Raw genomic sequence first — 18,769 nt, 5'->3', positions numbered from 1 at the left:
CAGTCTGTCTGGAAAGAGCTAATTGGAAAGCTGCTTCCTCTAAGCTTGGACCCAGGAGGGCACTGGGCCTGGCTGGGTGGGGGCCTTTGGCTAGGCCCACATCACTTAGTGCTTTGTGGGAGCTGCTCCCAGCGGGAGGGAGAGCACTTAGCACTGGTAATTGGCCAGGCAGGCTCATCATTAATTCATGGCAAATTGTCTTTCTTCTTTTGAGAGAGAGAGAGAGAGAGAGAGAGAGAGAGAGAGAGGGAGAGGGAGAGGGAGAGGGAGAGGGAGAGGGAGAGGGAGAGGGAGAGGGAGAGGGAGAGGGAAGGGTGGGAGTAGGTGGGAATAAATGAGTTTTTGAAGGGAGGAGTCTGTTTTAGGGCTTGGCTGAAGCAGCTTCGATTTGGGACAAAACAGATCAAGGATTCATTTGCTAAGGTGCTGACCTGAGCAAGTTACCTTCCTACGGGAAGTCTCAGTTTCCTGATCTGTGGTGGAGATAATAACCAATCTATCAACCTCAGAGTGGTTTGAGAATTGAATCCAGATATGAGAGAGGAGTGCTCTTCAGATGATTCAACAGGCCCCGTGAGGCAAGGGGCCATTTGCATTTCATGTAATTCTTGATGTAGAGTGGGGCTGGTTTATGTTTGTCATCTTTTAAATGAACAGTATTTTTTAATGACTCCATTTGATCTCTTTTGTAGGCTTATTAACTCTGGTGTATTATTTTAGTGGTTGCTTTAGGGTTTCTAGCATACATCTTTAACATCCTGGTCTACCTTCAAGTGATACTGAAACACTTCACATAGAGTTTACATTAGTATGCTTCCATTTTCCCCCTCTGGACGTCTGTGCTGACTTTGTCACACACTGTACTTGTAAACTCCACAATGCATTGCTATTATTTTTGTTTGAAAAAACTTTGTATTGTGCTAACATGTATACAACATAAAATTAAACACCTTAACCATATTTAACTGTACAGTGCAGTGGTGCTACATATACTTCTAAGGCTGTGCAACCATCACTGCCATCCCTCTCTCCATAATTTATCTTGTAAAACTGACACTCTATCCCCATTAATATCAATAATCTTTTAAAGACATTTAAACAATAATTTAGAGAGCTTATACATTTACCTATGTAGTTGTCGTTTCTGGTATTTTTTATTTTATTGTGAAGATTCGTATTTCCAGCTGGTTTCATTTCTCTTCTGACTTCCATAATATTTCTAACAGGGCTGTTCTGCTGGTGGTGAATTCTTTCAGCTTTTGTATGTCTGAAAAAAAATCTATTTTGCTTATTTTCACTAGGTATAGAATTTGCTTTCTCATTGAAAAGATTATTTTCACTAGGTATAGAATTTGCTTTCTTCTTGGAAAGATTACTTTCACTAGGTATAGAATTCTGGGTTGACAGTTTTCTTTCTGTACTTTAAAGGTGCTGCTCCACTATCTTTTGTTATACATTGTTTTTCACTTTATTTTAATTCCTCTTCACATAATATTTCTCTTTATGATTGCCCTCAAAATTTTCTTTTATTACTAGTTTTGAGAAATCTGATTGTGATATGTCTTATGTTTTTTTCTTCACTTTTCTATGTTTGGGGCTCATTGAGCTTCATAGATCTGTGAATTTGTAGTTTTCATCAAGTTTGGAAAAAGTTTCAACCATTTTTTCTTCAAATAATTTTTCTGTTCCCCTTCCTCCACCATGGACCCTAATTATACATGTATTAGGTTGCTTGACATTGTCCCATAGGTCACTGACCTATAGGTTCAGTCCCATAGGTTCTTTATTTTTCTGTTTTATTTTAAATAGTTTCCATGTCTATTTATTCAACTTCACTAATTTTTTTGCAGGGTAATTTGCCTTTAATTCAATCCAATCCAATGTAGTTTTCACCTCAAATATTGTAATTTTCACCTCTGGAAGTTTAATTTGTGTCTTTTTACATCTTCCATGACTGTATTTAAATTTTTGAACCCAGGGAATATAATCATAATGTCTGTTTAATGTCCTTGTTTCCTAATTCTAATATGTATGTCAATTCTGGATCAGTTCTGATTGATGTTTCTCCTCAGTATAAGTCATATTTCTCTGTCTCTTTGCATGCCTGGTAATCTTTGATTGGATTCCAGACACTGTAAATTTTACTTTGGGGGCTGGATATTTTTTATATTTCTTTAAGTATTCTTAAGCATCATTCTGATGTGCAGTTAAGTTACATGGAAACAGTTCGATCTTTTTGGGTTCTGATTTTAGGATACTTTTTTAGGCTAGACCAGAGGAGCTTCTAGTGTAGAGCTAAATGTTCCACATTATTGAGACAAAGCCTTTCTGAATGCTCTATCCAGTGCCCTGTGAATTATGAGTTGATTTTTTCAGGTTAGCTGGTGGGAACTACTACTGATCCCATGTGAGTGCTGGGCACTTGTGGTCCCCCGTCCACCCCACCTCATGCCTTTTGTAATTTCCTCATACACTTGCACTCAAGACTTAAGGGGGAACCATTCACAGATCTCTGGGTCTCTCTCTCTCTCTCTTCAGTACTCTGTTTGGTGAAGTATCATTTCTTTGCTCCCCTTGGACAGTCCTCAACTCAGGGAGTCCATCAGATTCCTCTTGGGTTCTCCCCCCGCCTTGCTGAGGCTTAGAAACTTTATCAAGGCAGTAAGCTGAGGAAAATGTAGGGTCCACTTTGCTTGTATCTTATTTCTCAAGGGACATTATCTTTTGTTGACTGATGTCCACTGTCTTGAAAACCACTGTTTCATATATTTTGTCTGTTCTTTTTGTTGTTGTTTCAGGTGGTAAGATAAAACCTATTCCTGTCACTTCATTCTGCCTGCAAGTGAAAGTGCCCAGGGAGGCAGGAAATGGAGAACTTCTAAAGAAAATGTGCTCCTAATTCCAAGCCTTGATAGTATGAGACTTCCAAGGCAGGCTACAGCAGGGTTTGGGAGACAGACTAGAGGACAGTAATGAGAAGGCCAAGATTCCAAATCCTGAAGTCTGATTCTCCTGCTCCTCATATTCTTTAAGATAAAGTCCAGAATTCACATCATATCGTTCAAGATCCCTCCCCATGTAGGCACCTCCAGAAAGGTTCCTCAAAGAAGTGGAAGGAGTCCAGGAAAGAAAAGTGTCAATAAGTGAAAGTTAAAAACTGTGTAGAATTTCATTTAATCTGAGGGGAAGAGAATCTAACTTATTAACTAGAGATGACAGTCTAACTCATGTCACCCAATGAAAGCACTTTTTGTATATTATTTAATTTAACTTAATGGTTTTAGTTGATTTGGAGATGCTCATTGAACCCTGATCCCAGCCACAAACCTGTGCCCTGTTCTCAGACAGCAATAACCATGTTCAGATGCTGAGTTTTAACTGTGGTTTCAGATTAAGCTCTGATGCCAGGGTCATTAGGTCACCTGAGCCAGAGTATAGCTCATTTAGTGCATCTTATTCTCACTATGTTAAATGCCCTAAAGTGTTTTGTCACTAACAAGTTGGGCATCCTTTTCTTTCCCTTAGTCTTTTTAAAAGCTCAATGGTCTCAACACTGAGAACTGTACCTATGTTCTTCTGAGATGGAATTGGGTAGGTGAACAGCAATCCCCCCAAAACTTTGTAACTGGCTCTGACCTGTACCAGGATGATGGTGACCTTTCAGTTCTCTCAGTGCCCACTGTGACTTTGAATCTGGAAGGGACAAGGAAGACCAATAAGGAGTCATTCTGCCTAAGCCCTTATATATGAAATGCAATCATAACAATCTCTTTATGTTACATTGTTGTTTGTCTATAACTTGGTAACTAGTTTAATCATCTAATGATTGTTTTAGTGCCCATTGACTATGTGCTAGGCACTTTTCTAGTTTCTGGAAAGAAATTGGTGGATAAACAATAATCCCTGCCCTCATGAGCTTTATATTCTAGTACCAATGGAGAGACAGTAAATAATAATCAGAACAAGTGAATAAGCCATACATTAGTATGTAATTAGTGATACTGCTTATAAACCCCATCACCACAATGTCTGATGCATAGTAGGTACCCAAGAAACCTTTCTGAGAAAGCCAATGTGGCTTCCTAATATTAGGAAGCCAATGGGAGCCAGGCCAAAGCACCTGAGAGGGGACTATCTGTATTAGGCAAAAACACAGTTAGAGGTTGGAGATGGGGAACATGCTAGGAGACTGGCTGAGGTGTCATCCCTAACAAACCAATGTAGGGTCTATACAGATAAAATGCAGCAGGCTTTGAGGGCTGGCTGATGGAAGTGGTGTCAGCACCACGGACAGCTCCAAGGAGGCCAACCTCTGAAAAGACCTCTTGAAGCATAGGAGTGGCCTGGCTACTGACCAGCTAATTTGCCTGGCCAACTCAAACCCAAGCCAGTGTAACTGTTCTAAATTTAGGACAGGCTGCTATCCGAATCTGAGTCTCAGAATTGAAAGCTAGTCTACCCTTGACTTACACACCTTGCTGTTAGAGCAGTTGGCAGAATCTTGCAGCAATAAAATCTCTGGAATTGTTATTTAAAGACTTGGTTGTGAGTTCTAGATTGACTAAAAACTATCTGCATGGCTTTTGATGGGTTAGTTAGTTTTTCATCTATAAAGTGAGGTTAATGGTATGTTACTGGTGTTGTAAGAACTATGCAGTGCCTGGAACATAGAAGCTAGTTCTTGGAACACTTTGGAGGTTGAATAAAATATCTTGTGATGTTAGGGCCTCTCTGGAGATGATGCTTGGGATCTCAAGAATGAATAAGGAGGAGAGGATATTCTAGGCAGAGAAGATAGCTGGAGAACATGTAGAGAAGCATGAAACTGAATGGTTTGGCTGGAAATAGAGAGTAGTTTAACAAGATTGAAGTTATTCAGCTGCTACTTTTATTCTGAGCCCTCCTGAACCACTATTTCCAGCACAGAGCATTCTGTTGAACCTCTAGATTTTATCTTCAGCTAGCCTATTGTGCATCTCAGTTGAAAGATCTACCTGCACCTCTGATACTTACCTTTCCAAAACAAAATTTATCACTTCCCTCCAATGCACTCTCCTTAGATGGCATGTTAGAAGGAAGAAGTGTGTCTTATGAATAGTCTTAAATTGGGTGAATGTTTTCTGAAAGGATATGGTGACTTTATTCTCTGTTCCAAGTGAGAGCAGAAAATGGGAATGGCTTAACATAAAGCTTGAGATAATTGGGTTAGAAAAGGAAAAAACTTGCAATATCATAGATTGTAAGGAACTCAGGAAGTGTGATCAAAGGAAACCATGCAATTCTCTTCCCTAAAGAAGAAGAGACACTCTCATGTAGACTGAATATCCTTCTTCTTCATCACTACTTAGTCTCTATTATAATAATTGAATTATTAACATCCTTTTAACAGTTTATATTTGTATAGAGTCTTACAGCCTGAAAAAGTCTAATTCGATCTTAATCACCACACTGTGAGGCGATCAAGAGAAGGATTATTAACTCATTCCCCCTCTGCCCTCATTTTGTACATGGTGAAGCTGAAACTGCAAACCAGAGAGTGACACAATTGGTGAGCAAGCAAGTGGTGCTGTCAGGAACAAGGCTACATCTCCCAGTTCCCACCCAGATCTATGTCCCTCCCCACCCTGCCCCAAACAGCACCTTGGTTATCAACAGAAAGCAGCAAGAACAAGTTACAAATGTGACTAAAGACCCATAGGGTCTGTCTTCCTGGTGTCAGCTGCTGCAAGGAGTCGGAGAACAAGGCTTTTCATCAAGAAATTCAGGAGTTTTGGTTCAATGTCTCAGAGCTAAGTTATTGGAATGGGGGGTGGCACTCTTGCCATGTAATTTTTAACCAAGAGAATTGGCAATACTCTATTTCTCTCATGGTCTGGGTCTTGACTGTTTTCAAAGCATTTTTACCGCCCCCCCCCCCCACCTCATTTGACATGCTCTCACCATCCTGTGAAGGATGTGTTCTTGCTATCTGACATTTCCCAGACACAGATCAGGGGGCTCAGGGAGGTGAAAGGCTTTGCCTGAGGCCCCTGGTCAGTGGCTGAGCTGGGACCCGAATTGCCTTCTCTGGCCTCTTGGTTTCAAGTCTGTGTCTGGCTATTTCTGCTGCATCCCAGCTGCCTCTGGCCAGACCCGAAAAACAAATCCTGTAATTGAGTTGGAATGTGGGTGCTGGGGCCTGGGAGACAATGTTTCCTGCTTTTCAATCTGTTCTTAATTTATTAAAGTGATGAAATAAGGAAGAAGCCCAGAAGGGGTGGATGTTTTCCATCAGTGAGTCACAGGAACGTGCAGAGGCAGAAGGTCAGAAGGAAGGCGCTGTTGCTCTGGCAGCTCTCCTCCCCTGACAAAGCCCACACAGCGGGGCTTGGAGGGAGGGGGTCTGCTTAGGGCTTCCTTTAGGAGTGTAATAAGCTAGGAAGGAGCAGGCCCACACAGGTGTCTCTCCTTCCCCATAATGTTACCTCTGACCACCTGAGCACCTTTCCTCTCAAATGCCCCATGTCCCAGAGAAGATAGGAGGGGGCCTAGCCCAGCCTGAGGGAGATTAGAAAAGGCTTTCTAGAGGAGGTGACCTTGAAGCCAAGACTTGAAAGGTAAAGAGATGTTACCTGGGAAAGAGGGAGGTGAGGAGGAGAAAGCATTTTCTAGGCAGAGGAAGCAGCACATGAAAAGCCTGGAGGTAAGAGAGGGAGAATGGCTATAGCCAGCAGTCTAGAGAAACGAGGCTGGAGAGGCAGAGGGATTGGCAGCACTCCTGTATGGAAGGGCCTTCCGGGTCAGGTGGAGAAATCAGATTTCCTTCTGAGCAAGGGTTTGGTTGTTAGCTCAATTTCTTTGGCTGTGCATAAAGACATGTTGCAGTGGAGTTAGGAAAGGCAGCCAGAGGCAGGGAAAACTGATGGAGCCAGAGCTGGGACAGTGGGAATGGGAACAGAGAAGGCAGAGAGGATGGAGGGATGGAATAGAATCCAATTAGGCAATAGGACCCCCTGTGGATGATTGGATGGGGGTTGGGGGAAGGGAGAGGAATGAGCTGGCTTGGCCCAGGTCTTGGGGACTTGGCCCAGATGGTCACTACTGACATCTATCTCTGTAGCATGGGTTTGAGGGCTACATTCTCTAATCAGCATCCCTACTCTGCTTTCCATCCATTAGGTAAAAAACTTTTATGTGCCAGGCTCTGTGCTCGGCCTTGGGTATTCAATGATGATTCAGAAGCAGATCCTGTCTTTTAAGTGAGAAGAAAGGAATACAAACAGAGATGACCACATGATGTGATAAGACTGTGACAGAAAGCTTGCAAGAGACCACAGAAGATACTAGGAGGAGATTGGGGATCAGTGCAGGCTTCCTAGAAGAGGCAACTCTAGACTAGTTTCTGAAGCCTGGATAGGAGTTGGGTGATTGAGGGACACCAGATTCTTTTGAGGACAGAAAGGGAGCAAGGGTGGGACCGGGTATGGGAGGAGACAGGCAGGGCCAAGATTTCCAGGCCTGGCTATTTGTGCACTCTCCGTTTTCAACTTAAGGTGCTTCTTTTTTTGGCTCACCTCACACCACCCTTCAAAGTCCACTTTAAATTCAAACTCCCTTGAAGCCTTCTTTGATCTCCTCCCTTGTTTCAAGTAATTTATTGAGAACTTATCAAGTGACCTTTATATTTTATCTCCTTTATTCATTACAGCATCCCTGTGAGGTCAGCAGTTCAGTTCAGTTTAACATCTATCTAGTCCCTAATATGTGCCATGCCATGAAAATGCAGAGATAAATCAGACTGTTCCTGCCCTCAGGTAGCTCACCTTCTAGTGGGAAGACATACCTAGTAACAGAAACTTTTAATAAACATGATATTAAATGCTATTATCTCAGGTTTGCCTGTGAGGAACTCTGATTCATATTTATTTACTAACCCACTTTGTCCAGGGGCATAAGGACAGTAATGGAATCCCGCCCTGGGTGGTGTTGAGGTCAATGCTGTGTGCCCTGCTCTAGTCAACTCCTTCGACCCTTATTGTTCTCTGTCTGCCCTGAGGAAGGATGTACAAATAAAGAGATGCTGGTAGCTTCTGCTTACCTCCAGGGTTGGGTTTTAGCTCACTGAAGGCAGAGTCTAGTATTGTAACATGGTCCTGCAGAGACAGGTCTGGAGAAGGGGATGGGAACTAGCATTCAGGAAGTGCCTATTGTCAGCCTGGTGTTCGGAGGCCTATCCCACTTCCTGTTCATGTGCCCTTGCTTCTATTCTTCCAGCACCCTCCCACCTTCATCTACCCTGGTTCTAATCTTGCGGCAAATGACTCTTGCCTATTCATTTGTCTCTCTCCCCCAAAACTTGATCAGTTTGGAATCTTCAGAGCCCAGCACAAGTGTGTGGGCTATTGTTAGAATACGGTGATTTTGAATTGAATTGACTTGAATTCTCCTTATTGATTTTCACGTGCTTTTATAAAGTTTGCATGAATGTCTGTATTTGTGTGTGCTGAGTGTGTGGGTTTCTGTGTGAGCTTAACTGCAGTTTGCATTGTGTATCTACAGCTCCCATGTGGGGTGTTGCACGAACTCTGAATGTTTGCTACAAGGGCATCCATAGCTCCTTCTGAACCCTGTGTCTTCTCACCTCATCAGCATCTTATCTTGACCAACCCTAAATGTACCTCTCTTCTAGAAATACATTTCAGGTAATTTGAGTCTCCCAGCCATGACTGAAATACTTCTGAACACCCTGGGGTTTGAAGCTGGCCTCTTCGTGCGTATCAAGAGCCTGCATTTGCCAGCTGAGCTCCCGGCTCTGGGACTACTGACAATGAGAGCTGGCCTGCTCTCACTGGGGAAGTGGACAGTAAATGATAAAACTCCACTCACCCTCTGGTACTGTTCGCAGCCCCCAAAGGACCCCAGCTGATTTACAGCTTCTCTAAGGAGTTGAGCTTTTGGGGGGAAGGATGGAAAGGTAGGAATTTGGAAACTGCTGTCTTTAGACAGTTTGTGTTTCTGGGTATATAAGTACCCCCACCCCCAGCTGATCATGGTGCCTTAATGACTAAAAATCATGAATATTAAACTGAGAGAAAGTTGACAGTATTTAAATGAGCATCATTAAGAGACACATAAATTAACAGGGTTTTTAGTTCTTGTGGAACTGCCGTTTCAATGTTAATTAAACAACCAGAGTGCTCGGGTGCTTTTGCAGCAAACTGTCCCCGAAGTGTGCTGCAGAATATCATTATGGGTGGCTGCCTTGCTGTTTAATTATTTCCAAGTTGATTTTTTTTGTTCATTGCTGCAGTAGTTTTATGCTTGTCTTGCATTTGGAAAAGGTGATGGGGATGAACCTCCAAACAAGCTGTGGCGTGATCTGTCGGCCACATGGTAGAGAGCTGAGCTGAACGATGCTTGTCCCTTCACTCCTGCCCTGTGTGAAAGAAGCCCTGATGACCCTTTGGGCTTCTGATGGCCCCATCCATGGCTGAATTTAGGAGGCATCTGGATGCTTAATTGCAGACAATATTGCTCTTAGAAAGTTGAAGGCCTGAGTTTGGATGAAGCCCTGAGATGGAGCAGGGAAGGTGGGGGTAATAGTGAGGGAGGAGGTATAAAGGCCTTTGTGGCTCTATTTGAGGCAGTGTTGAGTAGAGGAGCCAGGAACTCTGGGATCTGTTCTTAATTCCATGGATCTGAGCTAAACGACCTTGAGGTATTCCCTTGCTCTCTCTGGCATCAGTCTCTTCAACTGTAAAATGAAAAGGTTACACAAGATTACGCATTCTTAAAGGGGGAAATATTGCTCCCAAGAAGATTCAAAAGTGGCTTGAAAAAAGGTTTGCTCTTTTTTAAATGTATAAAACACAGACATATGCAGAACACATGAACAAATATACGGTATATCTGTGGTATTAAAATTTCATAAGAAGGGGGAAAATTAAGGGAAAAATGTTTAAAAAGACTCATTAGGCAGACAATAATGGAAAAAAGTTTGAGAAACAGTGGGTGGGATGAATCCTAGGAGCTTTATATGTAAAGAAAAGAAAATCCATTGTGAGGTGGCCACATGCCCTGGGATACAGCAATGGTCCCATTTCTGAATCCCAGTGTGCACTTGACTGGGTCTTGACCTCCTCTGGGTCTCAGGGGCCTAGTCTGTCAAAATATGACATTCATATCTTACCAGGGGTCAAACTAAATGAACTTGGACCTTTGGAAGCCAGGGAAGTGATAGGCAGAGTAGAAGGATGCAGTTCTGTGTTGAAAGAGTGTGTAGCTTCTGGAACCGGCCTGCTGGCATCAAAGCTTGACTTGACCACTTATAAGCTGTGTACACTTGAGTGAGTTCTTAACCCCATTAGTAAGATGGGGTTAGGATCAGCACATACTTTATAGGATTGTTGTGAGCATTAAGGCAATCAACACAAAGAATTTAACAATTCTGATATATAGTGAGAGCTCACTAAGTGTTGATGCTACCCACCACTATTAACATTAATTTTTTAAAAGAGTTTTATTTATTTATTTTTAGGGAGGTGGGGAGAGAGAGAGAGAGAGAGAGAGAGGGAGAGAGAGAGAGAGAAACATCAATGTGCGGTTGCTGGGGGTTATGGCCTGCAACCCAGGAATGTACCCTGGCTGGGAATCGAACCTGGGACACTTTGGTTCCCAGCCCGCACTCAATCCATTGAGCTACGCCAGCCAGGGCTAACATTAATTTTTTAAAGATTTTATTTATTTATTTTTAGAGAGGGAAGGGAGGGAGAAAGAAAGAGAGAGAGAAACATCAATGTGCAGTTGCTGGGGGCTGTGGCCTGCAACCCAGGCATGTGCCCTGACTGGGAATCAAACCTGTGATGCTTTGGTTCACAGCCTGCGCTCAATCCACTGAGCTATGCCAGCCAGGGCTATTAACATTAATTTTTAAAAATTGTTATTACTAAGTGGCCTTGAGTGAGTCACTGAGCCCCTTAGGGCCTGGTTTTCCTGTTTTACCCTAAGACATGTTTCATGGCTTCATGATGATTTTGCTCACACTTTTTTCTTTGCTAGAATGCCTTCTACCTGTGCTTGTGGACAAACTCCTACTGATTCATAAATCCCCTCTCAGCCATCACCTCCCTGGGAAACCTTACTTGGCCTCCTCAGATAAGCTTAGGTGGTGTCTTCTGGGCTCCTGCATGGTCTACATCCCTTGCCATGGACTACCTCTCCACCATTTCTGCTGCTTTTTTTTTTTTGTTACCCCTATGGTCTTCCTTCCTTCACCTACAAGTCTTTGCTCAAATGTCATTTTCTCCATGACACTTTCTTTCACCATAATGTTTAAAACTACTTTTCCCAAGGCATACCTCATCTCCTCCTCAGCCTTATTAGTCTTCTTATTCATTTCCTTTAATATCTACCCCCTCACTAGAATGAATGCTCCCTGAGGGCATGGATTCAGTTCTGTTTTGGTCACTGCTGTAGTCCCAGCAGCTAGAAGATGGCTTAGGACATAGGAGACAATATTTATTGAACAAATAGATGAATGAAGTGGGCCTTCTTTCTATAGCATTTTTTTTAAAGTTATGCTATTTTGCATGTCTCAATCTCGGAAGCTTTTTTTTTTTTAAAGATTTTATTTATTTATTTTTAGAGAGGGAAGGGTGGGAGAGAGAGAGAGAGAAACATCAATGTGCGGTTGCTGGGGGCCGTGGCCTGCAACCCAGGCATGTGGCCTGACAGGGAATCGAACCTGTGACACTTTGGTTCACAGCCCACGCTCAATCCACTGAGCTATGCCAGCCAGGGCTTTTTATAGTATTTTATGCTGGGTGTTGGCAATATTGGTGAGACCAGCTTGCTACTATGATGGAGGGACTCAGGACCAGCTGAACCCCACCATGCTAAAGTCTCCCCTCCCACATTCCTTCCCTCAATATTTCCAGGATATACTTGCATGGGATGAAATCAGCAAATCTACTGGAAAGTTCAGATGTGTTTTACTATTAACTAAGATTTTCACTGCAAGCCCCAACACTAAGAACCCCAGGGAGCTGAGCTGGGTTGAAAGGTAAGGTTCTTTCTTTGGAGCTCATCATGACTGCATTTCCCCAGACAACATTAGGTCATCAATGCTAAAATCCAGGCCTCATATTTTGCCACTGTGACTCCAGGGAATACTAATTCAATGCCCAGGAAGGTAGAGGGAGGGAGTAACAGAGAGTGGGTGCTTGTCACTATGCCCAGTGCCGACCAGCCTTGTTGCAATGGGATCTTAGGGGTAGACAGACCCTCCAAGAAGAGGAGAGGTGCTTGAAAAAACAATTTCTCTTTTATGATACTTTAATTTCTATTTTGTTAATCCTATATCTCCCCAGGGTAGATTTATTTTACAGCATAGAGCAATTTTCCTAATACGTTATTAAATGTAAAAAATATAAATCTATCTATCTATCATCTATCTACCTATCCATTTTAATGAAACCCAGTCAAATGCTGCTGAGAGGTCCAATTACCCATCAGGCTGTGCATTAAAACACCTGTGAGAGGAGTCCAACAGGAGATCTGGTAACAGAAAACAGTCTGGAGTTGGGATAACCTGGGCTTCTGCTCTTTTGGTCTTGGCCTTCTGGCTGGGCCCAGGTTTTCACTGGGGACACAGGTTAAGTGGGCCTCCAGCTAGGGGTTCGTTCACCTTTCTTCTTTCAAAAAAATCAGTTGGACAAGTAAATATTTATTTAATCTTGGGGTTATGGAAGGCTTCAAAAATTTACTCTAAAGACAAAAATCATAAAGGAAAAGATTAATAAAGCTGTAAAATTTTTAGGTATAATACTTATCATATTATTATAGTTACTTGTTTAAGATGTTTTCCTTATTAGACTGTAAACTCCAAAGGAACAAGTATTGTGTATGCCTTTTCCTCTGTTATTTGACTGGTTTCTGGCACAGAGGATATGCCCTATAAATAATAATAATAATTAATAATAAATAAACAAGAGAGAATTCACCATACTCTCAGTATATGTTATGATTGTTGGGAATAATTTAATAAATAACAAAAACTTGCTCTGTAATGTTCTGCACTCTTTCTTCTTTGCATATGCCAGGATTAACAGGAAAAACAGGTCATAAATCTTAAGGTTGATTAACAAAATGGCCACTATTTTGTGAATTTTCCCATCAAGAAGTGGAGTGCATTCCAGGCTGGCTTGTGTCTTGCTTTGGCCAATAAAATAAATGACATTGGGAGAATTCTAAGTCTAGGCCTTAAGAGTCCTTGCAGCTTCCTTTCTTGATGTTCTTGGAACACTGAGACTACTATTTGTGACCAAACCCTGGCTAGCCTACTAGATAATGAAAGACATGAGGCTCAGTTGATCCCAATATCCTCAGTTGACAGCCAGCTAACTCACAGAAATAGAGTTTTCTAGCTGACCCATGGCTCTACACAGACAAATGAATAAGCCCAGCCAAAAACAGCAGGAGAACCACCCACTTGAGGATAGCCCAAATTGCCAGTCTATGGAATCATGAGCTAAATAAATGGTTGTGTTAAGCCACTAAGTTTTGGATGGTTTGTTACACAGCAATAGATCACTGGTAAAGACCTCTTCAGGGGGATATTTGGACTAATTAGAAGGTGTTTCATCTTATACCCTGCCAATAAAAACACAAGTAAAATAACCAAACAAATCTTATTGGGAAATATTGTGTAATGACTGTCCTGATACAGGAGCAACATTTTCAAGGAGAACCATACTAAACAGGTGTTCCCATAATAGATAGTTGTCTAAGGGGGAGATTGCCAAAGCCTGGTGGTGGTCATGGTAGTGGTGTGGTTGTGTGATGGTGAAGTTTCTCCAATTCTGAAGGCACACTCTCCCACAACTCTTTTTACCAGGGGGCCCCAGGTAGTCTTTGCTCATCTATTCCTTTCATCTCAATGTCACTGAAACTCTCATGCAAATAAGGTCTCCATTATCTGTAGAAAAGCACTTTAACTCCCTTTGTATTGTATGACCTTAAGAGACTTACCCATTCCCTCTCAGTCCCAATACCATCCCTTATACACTATGCCAACCACACCAGTCCTGATGTTCTAAACACACTTCTCTTTTATACCTTTGTGTCCTCATAAAACCCACTTATCCTTCCAGGCCCAATTATACAAATTTTACCTTCTTTAGGAAGCTGTGCTCATTAGATACCAATCAGTGGAACTGTCTCTGAGCTCCCAGACCTCCATTATACCATCTTGTCTCGTGATGAGCTTTGATCTTCTTGACTCCTTGTCTCCTCTCCTAAATTTGTCTCCTCCACCTGCAAGTAGAGTTCCCACCTAATTCCTGTTTGTAGATTGATTTCCAGCACATGACCTGGTATAGTGTAGGAACTGAAAAATATTCTTTGAATGAATGAATGAATGAATGCAAGCTACTGTTTGAACAGAGTTTTGCAGCACACAGAGTATTTTTACATCCATTGTCTCAGATGTTCTCATTAGCCTCATTTTCTAAATGAAGAAACTGAGGCTCAGAGCAGTTAAATGGCTTGAAGTTTTCTCAGTGAGTAAGCAGAGGAAACAGGAATCAAGCCTTTTGAATAGCAAAGCCTACACTGTGAAATGTCTGTATAGTCATTCATTTATTAATTCATTCCAAAGATATTTAATTTGTAAATTTGTAACAACTCTCTGCCAGGTCTGCTCCTGCCCATCTTCCCACCCTCTTTCAGTGCTGCAAATCCTTCTAAGATCACTCTTTTCTCCCTTCCCTGTCTATATCCTTCACATGCATCCCCTGGGAAGTCTTCATAGAACCCAGGCTAGGTCATGTGCCTTACCTCTACTCCCATGAACTCCTGGATTTTTTTTAGACCCTGTCTTCCCTTTTGGGTTGTGAAGAGCTTGGGAGATCCCCAGAACACCATTCTGAGTCCCATACCCAGTAAGTTCCTGATTGGGGTAGAGAGAGGGGGCCCTGTGAGTGATAAGGATTGGGGTGGTCAGCAGAAGACAGATCATGAAGGGGCTTTTTAATTATGTGAAAAGACAGACTTTATTCTGCAGGCAGTCAGGAGCCAGGGAAAGGTTTTAGGCAGATGAAATTCCATCATTTAAAGGATAGAAAAAAGTAGAGCTCTTACAGGAAAATTAGAAGGGGTAACCCGAGACGCTGGGAAACCAACACACAGGCCTGGGGAAACGAACACAAATGGGAGCCTTCTAGCTCTCAGACCTCTAACAGATAATGTTGGTGCTCTATGTAGGTCCCCTTGGACCCCTACCCCCTGATTTCATGTGCCTTCAACCACACCTGTGGCTTCTCTTCAGTAGACTGCTCTCAGCCTACTGGACACTGTCGCTAGCCAGCTCTCACAGATAGCCAGAAGGGTCTGGGAGTTGACCAATGATTGCTTGGTTGTTGGAAGGGAGAATATGAAAGACCAGCTTCACTCTCACGTTGGGACAACTTATGCTCTGGAGATCCCCTGAAAGATCTACCCTCTGCAGGACTTTTCACCTGAGATCACATCCTGTTTGGCTCCTTTTTTTCCTGTCCTGCTTTCCTCATTTCCTTATGGGTTTCTCCTGGAAGTTTTTCCTTAATAAATCACCTGCACATGAATCTGCATCTTAAGAGTCTGCTCTAAAGAAGCCAATCTAAGAAGCTACATACATGGGTACATACATTTATATACAAATGGGCATACAAACTGTGTTTATGCCCCAAAACAGTGGCTCAGAAACCCACACTACCCCTCTCCACATAACTGGGCTGTGAACACACAGAAGACCATGGATCTTACCTCCTAGGACTCCTGGGATTACGGATTGACCAATCCCATGAAGCTGAAATGAACTTCTACTTCCTTCATCCTTGAGGGGTTTGTTATCCTCTTCAATTCAGAACTCTTTTACATCAGTTCTTTCACCATGTGTACAAAATATTCTGCAATATAGGCAAGGCATGTTTCTACCCCATTTAACAGATGAGGAAACTGATACTCAGAGTGATTGGGTGACTTGTCTGAGGCCTCAAAGCTTCCTTGGTTTCCATGATTTCACTGTCCGATTTTCTTTACCAATTGTTCCTCTGAGGGTGACTGTATCTAAACCTAGGGCAAAGGTTCATACCTTTGTGCTACAAGATATAGATGAGTAGTTTAAGGGAATACATGGATCACTGCCTAGAAATCCAGCACATCTAAACAGACCAAAGAGACAAAGGTGTCGGGGAGCTAGTGCCAGGGCCAGACAGTAGCTGAATGGTGGACAGGAAACAAGGGGAAATATGGAGGTTGAAGAAAACTGTTCTTCAGGACCTTGACAATCAGAGGAAGAGCAAGAGTGTCTCCTCAGAACAGACATTGGGTCCAGTGCAGTGTTGGGAGCAATTAGAGAGCCACAAGGTGATGAGACCACATGTTACAAAAAAAATAAGGACATTGCAAGGGGCTGCTCAGGTTCTTCGGGCATCACAGGTCTAGCATTGCCTTTCCTAGAAGGCATTCCACAGGGCCCCCTCCCACCCTGACTGAATAATTAGTTCCTGTCTTGTATTCTTATTATTTCTTGTTACTCCCTTTCACACTCTTAATAGTTGATAGAGTAATTTCCATTTACTGTCTCCCTGACTAGACTATGAAATTTGTGAGCAAATACTAGGTTTAAATAATTTATGAATCACATTGCCACATCACAAACTGGGCCATGATCCTGACTAGAATTTAGCCTGGCTCTAGCCAGACTGGTGCTGGACCTCAGTTTTAAATTGAGTTCTAGTCTTGGCTGTAGACTGAGTCCTAATTCTGGTCACAGAGACTGAGCCCTAATCCTGGTTATAGACTGAGCCTTGGTTTTGGTCACAACCTGAGTGCTGACCTTTCCAGCCTAAGGTCAAATCCTGGCTATATATTGAGGCATAAACCTTGCCACAGATTGAGTTCTGATCTCAGTCATAGACTAGATCCTGGATCTATCAAATACATCATTCATTTCACAAGGGGTTCAGTCCAGCCAATGCTTTTGCTATTTAAACCATTCCTTGCATACATGTTTGCTGTCCTTATTTCTCCTGTTTCAGTCTCACAATTCTATTAGACTTTGAGCACCCCAGGGCACATCTGCCTCACAGGCTGGCAGAGGGGATCCTTGGCAAGTTGCTCACCAGGGCTGGTTCACTGAGTGACCAGGTCCTGATGAACATGTGTTTATCATGGCTGTACTGAGCAAGAAAGAGGAACCTGTAGGCAGATCACGTGGGATATAAAAATGAAACTCATAGGCACAGTCAATGGTATGTTGGTGACCAGAAGGAAGGGAGTGGGAGGGAGGTAGTAAAGGGGAAAGGGGGACAAATATATGGTAACAGTACCAGATTTGACTTTGGGTGGTGGGCACACAATGCAATATATAGATTATATATCAAAAATCTATACTTGAAACCTATATAATCCTATTAATCAATGTTACCTCAGTACATTTAATAAAAAATAAAATAAAAAATAAAGGAACTTTTTGATTTCCTCTATCCTTGCCATCTCTGTGATCAAAAGACATTTGAAAAAAAAAATCTATCTTTTTATATGCAACAGCATCCCAGGCACAAGAATCTGCTTTTCTTTATCCAAGAGTCTACCAGAAGTAGGAGAACAGTCAGAAACTTGAGGGAAAAGAAACTGGGAAGGAAAACTTTTGCCTTCCCAGACAGAAAATTAATTATAAAATCAGATTGTGTTACCAGAATTGTTTATATCTGTGTTTAAGGAATTTGCCATCTTCTGAATCTAATAGATGGAGCAGTCAGAGCTTGACTGCTACAACAGTTTTTAATTTGTTTGGAAATCAGTCCAAATAATGAAGAAATGCATTTCAATACACCAGAAAGGCAAGACAATTGGCACGTCTCCTTCTAAACAACAACAATGACAACACAGTTCTCAACATTGAATAATTAGAGAAATGCGTATATCAGAAACAGGTTGTAAACCTCTGCTTTGGAGGAATGCCACTAAGCGAACATTAATACCTAATAAGACTTCATAGTTTAGCACTTTGGTAGCTGTATGATATTTGCCCTTTAGAATAGACACTTGGGGAGGGTAGTAGTTAACCTCACCTTCACTTCAGAGAGTGTGCTTGGGTTCTGAGGAATGGAGGCATGTGACCAGGGACACACAGCTGAGCTCACAGTGCTCTCAGCACCCTCTGTGCTATGTCTGTCTAAATTTGCTAAAGCCTTTGCCCTGACAGGAAGCAGGTAAATGGCTTACCCTGGAAATCTGTGGGCTTTAAAAATGGGGACAGCAGTCTAAAGTGTTAATGATAATCGGTGTTATACACAAAGTTCATGTGTTACAGACTCAGCCCATTTTCACGTGGAACAGTGTACCTGCCCCAGTTTTTCCATTGTCAACCCACTGTGGGATCTCATGCATGCCACTTTTCTTCTCTGAGCTCTAGTTTCCATCTTAGCTCATGGGGGTAATATCTACCATATTAATTTGTATGAAAATCTATGTCATCGTTAGCATGCTAACAAATAGTTGTAAATTAGTTGGTTAGTGGTTGTGAAGTGTTAAACATTGGTCAAGACCAAGATGGTATGGTGTCTAAAACCATGTATGGTCAATAAGTCACTAAACGGTGCCTTCCAAGGTTTCCTCCATCTTCAGGGCGTGTCCATCCTCAGGGTGAGATGTAGCACTAAGTTGTCAGGAGCCTAAAATGGCATTTCTCAAAAGGCAGTTGAGTGTTAAGAGATCTGGTCATAAAGTTTGGGAAAGCTTCTCAAAC

The sequence above is a fragment of the Phyllostomus discolor genome, chromosome 5 (genome assembly GCF_004126475.2).
Source record: "Phyllostomus discolor isolate MPI-MPIP mPhyDis1 chromosome 5, mPhyDis1.pri.v3, whole genome shotgun sequence".
NCBI classification, from domain to species: Eukaryota; Metazoa; Chordata; class Mammalia; order Chiroptera; family Phyllostomidae; genus Phyllostomus; species Phyllostomus discolor.
The sequence above is the reverse complement of the archived record's forward strand: the minus strand, read 5'-3'. Positions refer to the sequence as shown.